The 5549-nt window shown below is 21.0% G+C and overlaps 1 non-coding gene across 1 annotated transcript; it reads right to left on the bottom strand.

Annotated features, from left to right (window-relative positions):
• Positions 1-4322: 4322 nt before the first annotated feature.
• On the bottom strand, positions 4323-4396 carry TRNAT-AGU (transfer RNA threonine (anticodon AGU)). Its single transcript has one exon. It is a non-coding gene; the product is annotated as a tRNA-Thr (tRNA).
• Positions 4397-5549: the final 1153 nt, after the last annotated feature.

Genomic DNA, 5549 nt, shown 5'->3' with positions numbered 1-5549 from the left:
TTTTTTTATTTAAAAAAAATCAAATTAATATTTTTTTTATTTAAATCAAATTAATAGATTTTTTATTTAAATCAAATTAATAGATTTTTTATTTAAATCAAATTAATAGATTTTTTATTTAAATCAAATTAATAGATTTTTTATTTAAATCAAATTAATAGATTTTTTTATTTAAATCAAATTAATAGATTTTTTTATTTAAATCAAATTAATAGATTTTTATTTAAATCAAATTAATAGATTTTTTTATTTAAATCAAATTAATAGATTTTTATTTAAATCAAATTAATAGATTTTTTTATTTAAATCAAATTAATATTTTTTTTATTTAAATCAAATTAATAGATTTTTTATTTAAATCAAATTAATAGATTTTTTATTTAAATCAAATTAATAGATTTTTTATTTAAATCAAATTAATAGATTTTTTATTTAAATCAAATTAATAGATTTTTTTATTTAAATCAAATTAATAGATTTTTTTATTTAAATCAAATTAATAGATTTTTATTTAAATCAAATTAATAGATTTTTTTATTTAAATCAAATTAATAGATTTTTATTTAAATCAAATTAATAGATTTTTTTATTTAAATCAAATTAATAGATTTTTTATTTAAATCAAATTAATAGATTTAATTTAAATCAAATTAATAGATTTAATTTAAACCAAATTAATAGATTTAATTTAAATCAAATTAATAGATTTAATTTAATCAAATTAATAGATTTTTTATTTAAATCAAATTAATGGATTTTTTATTTAAATCAAATTAATAGATTTTTTATTTAAATCAAATTAATGGATTTTTTATTTAAATCAAATTAATAGATTTTTTATTTAAATCAAATTAATAGATTTTTTATTTAAATCAAATTAATAGATTTTTTATTTAAATCAAATTAATAGATTTTTTATTTAAATCAAATTAATAGATTTTTTATTTAAATCAAATTAATAGATTTTTATTTAAATCAAATTAATAGATTTTTATTTAAATCAAATTAATAGATTTTTTTATTTAAATCAAATTAATAGATTTTTTTATTTAAATCAAATTAATAGATTTTTATTTAAATCAAATTAATAGATTTTTTTATTTAAATCAAATTAATAGATTTTTTATTTAAATCAAATTAATAGATTTAATTTAAATCAAATTAATAGATTTAATTTAAACCAAATTAATAGATTTAATTTAAATCAAATTAATAGATTTAATTTAATCAAATTAATAGATTTTTTATTTAAATCAAATTAATGGATTTTTTATTTAAATCAAATTAATAGATTTTTTATTTAAATCAAATTAATGGATTTTTTATTTAAATCAAATTAATAGATTTTTTATTTAAATCAAATTAATGGATTTTTTATTTAAATCAAATTAATAGATTTTTTATTTAATTCAAATTAATAGTTTTTTATTTAAATCAAATTAATAGATTTTTTATTTAAATCAAATTAATAGATTTTTTATTTAAATCAAATTAATAGATTTTTTATTTAAATCAAATTAATAGATTTTTATTTAAATCAAATTAATAGATTTTTATTTAAATCAAATTAATAGATTTTTTTATTTAAATCAAATTAATAGATTTTTTTATTTAAATCAAATTAATAGATTTTTATTTAAATCAAATTAATAGATTTTTTTATTTAAATCAAATTAATAGATTTTTTATTTAAATCAAATTAATAGATTTAATTTAAATCAAATTAATAGATTTAATTTAAACCAAATTAATAGATTTAATTTAAATCAAATTAATAGATTTAATTTAATCAAATTAATAGATTTTTTATTTAAATCAAATTAATGGATTTTTTATTTAAATCAAATTAATAGATTTTTTATTTAAATCAAATTAATGGATTTTTTATTTAAATCAAATTAATAGATTTTTTATTTAATTCAAATTAATAGTTTTTTATTTAAATCAAATTAATAGATTTTTTATTTAAATCAAATTAATGGTTTTTTATTTAAATCAAATTAATAGATTTTTTATTTAAATCAAATTAATAGATTTTTTATTTAAATCAAATTAATAGATTTTTATTTAAATCAAATTAATAGATTTTTATTTAAATCAAATTAATAGATTTTTTTATTTAAATCAAATTAATAGATTTTTTTATTTAAATCAAATTAATAGATTTTTATTTAAATCAAATTAATAGATTTTTTTATTTAAATCAAATTAATAGATTTTTTATTTAAATCAAATTAATAGATTTAATTTAAATCAAATTAATAGATTTAATTTAAACCAAATTAATAGATTTAATTTAAATCAAATTAATAGATTTAATTTAATCAAATTAATAGATTTTTTATTTAAATCAAATTAATGGATTTTTTATTTAAATCAAATTAATAGATTTTTTATTTAAATCAAATTAATAGATTTTTATTTAAATCAAATTAATAGATTTTTTTATTTAAATCAAATTAATAGATTTTTTTATTTAAATCAAATTAATAGATTTTTATTTAAATCAAATTAATAGATTTTTTTATTTAAATCAAATTAATAGATTTTTTATTTAAATCAAATTAATAGATTTAATTTAAATCAAATTAATAGATTTAATTTAAACCAAATTAATAGATTTAATTTAAATCAAATTAATAGATTTAATTTAATCAAATTAATAGATTTTTTATTTAAATCAAATTAATGGATTTTTTATTTAAATCAAATTAATAGATTTTTTATTTAAATCAAATTAATGGATTTTTTATTTAAATCAAATTAATAGATTTTTTATTTAATTCAAATTAATAGTTTTTTATTTAAATCAAATTAATAGATTTTTTATTTAAATCAAATTAATGGTTTTTTATTTAAATCAAATTAATGGATTTTTTATTTAAATCAAATTAATAGATTTTTTTATTTAAATCAAATTAATAGATTTTTTATTTTATTGATTTTTATACAATTAATTATAATTAATAAATAATTTCCTGTATAATTAACGAGTATTTTACTTTTATGAGTTAGCTTATCTTGAATTAAATGAAATCTTAATTGAATTTAATTACTATTTAATATTTTAGTTTGCTCATATTTTAATTTTTTAAGAACGTATTTTGACATTTTTTATTCCTCCTTGTGTGATCGAAATCAATGATTTAAAAAAAACGTTGATTTAAATCTTAATTTTAATCATGATTTAAATCAGCCAACACTGCTTATTATTTTCTACTTCATTTAATGAGTTTTAAATTATCAACTTTCTAATAACCATTTTTTTTTCTCATTTCTTAGATTGCATTTTCTAGTTAAAAAATGTGCGTCTAGTATACCTTAAACATTTCGTTATTTTCGATTTAATTGTCGAGATATTCGATTATTCGTACACCCTTCATAAATAAAATAATAGATATTGTAATTTTTAAGGTCAGGCTATTTTTATACTCGAACGTGAATTAATAAAAGTAGAAAAGTTCGAAATTAATCTCTAAATGGAATCCACGATGAATTGTGAAGGTAGAATTTTTCTCTCTACGTAATAACGGTATCTCTATAATGAAAAGCGCGCTGAAAAATTATCTCTTTATTTTTGAAGAGGGTGGCTCCGCTGACCGCAGCGAATATTTTTACTGCTTAAATAAGCGCAATAATTATTTATCGGGCGAAGTAGCCTTTACAACGTTTCAATTAAAATGTAGTTTTAAGAATGGTTTATCGCGAATTGCGGGGTTGCCAGGGGACGAACTGTTAAAACCGCGTAAAAGAAAGAGACTATAGATCGATTCCAAAGACAATGGGTGGAAATTTTGCTTCCCCTACGTTATAAAGTCGTCTGTTACGTCATCTTACGCTTGGAGATAGGATGGCTATTCTGTATAAATCAAAAATGACCAATAATTTCGATCCGTTAAAAATGGCAATGCGCGTGTGGAGAAATATCAAACTATCATTGTGTAAGTTCAATTTTAATAAGTGGCAGTATGTTAAGCTTTATCCGGTATTTTAGTCAAATCATAAACTAAATGCTTAAGCGGACTTAAAGTATTTTTGGTGCCCAAGGCTTAAATTGGCACCATCCACCGCATGTCGAAGCATTTCGTTAAAATCACTTAGGTCGGCAATACAGACCGCCACGATTTTGAAATTGACCAATGCTATCGATAGTTTGATATTTCGATAGTAGCCTCTTTTGCACACGCGCACTGCCATTTTTGACGATTCATTATTTTTTGTAATTTTTGATTTTTACAGAATAGACTCAAAGCGTTTTATCCAACTCAATCACATCCATGAAAAAAAAATATTATTTTAATAAAAGCGAAATAATTTATCGTAGGCACCGCCGAGATTCGAACTCAGGATCTCCTGTTTACTAGACAGGCGCTTTAACCAACTAAGCCACGGCGCCTTGTTGACAACCGAACTTCTATAACATCTTTGTAAATAATATTACTTAAAATATTTTGGGAGTATGGGATAAAGACATGGAACAAACGACGTTATGACGTATGGGAAGTGAACCTTCACAAGAGGAGGGGGTGAAATAATTTTTCCCATTGAATTTTGGGATCGATCTAGTGGACCAGGATCATTAGCAAAAACCCCAACCTTCATAATGCACAGTGGCGTAGCGAGGGGGGGGGCGGAGGGGCGGACTACCCCGGGCGCCACCTTTAGGAGGGCGGCAAAATTGCCCCTTTTTACAAGGATGATTTTGGCGCGTTCATTCCTTCTACTTCGCCTCTCTTCCTATCCTCCTTGAAATTATGATTCCGCCCCGGGCGACAAGGCCCACGCTACGCCACTGATAATGCATCGGTCACCAGCACTCCTACTGAGATAATCATGAAACGTTTCCACCCACATGCAAAGCGCAACTTGTGTATTAAAGCCATCGGAGCTGAGCTAATTAGATCCAACGTTGTCGACTTATTATATTGAGTCCGTGTTTAATATTTGTGTAGAAATCATTCCAATATCGGACACAATGGCGCTACAGGCGGCGATTCTCTAAGAATAAACTGCTCTAGATTCGTGTCAGGTAGTTAATTTGTCCAAGTTAAAAATAAATTATTTTTCATTAACAGTGCCATTTTAAATCTAAAATTGTATCCATAAATCTATAACATGACTCTTAGGAATGAAGTATTCATTTAAGCTATTAAAACAAAACATGTTCCTTTGGAGGTTAGAGGCAGTTTTCAATGGAAGCAGATGAACTAAGAATGTGGAATGTAAACATTATATTTTATATTGATATTTTCCCAAACTATTTTTTTGAAAAATGAACCGGAACCTGCCTCAAGCCAATAACAGTATGAGTGGCGATGAATACTACTCTATATATATATATATATATATATATATATATATCATCAGGAATCCATACCTCTACTTGGAATGCTTATCCTGCCGTATCGCATATGGTAAGATCACTTTGACGGCTTAGGCCCCGCCTACGAGAGAAAAAATCCCCTGTGCACGCACTCCCCTCTCACGTTGTTGTTTGTTAAGTTAACATAGTGACGTCAAAAAAACTAAAATCTGCCGCGATAAGCATT

Source organism: Leiobunum rupestre, chromosome 10 (genome assembly GCF_980474605.1).
Source record: "Leiobunum rupestre chromosome 10, qqLeiRupe1.1.hap1, whole genome shotgun sequence".
Taxonomy (NCBI): Eukaryota; Metazoa; Arthropoda; class Arachnida; order Opiliones; family Sclerosomatidae; genus Leiobunum; species Leiobunum rupestre.
This window is presented reverse-complemented; position numbering and strand designations above follow the sequence as displayed.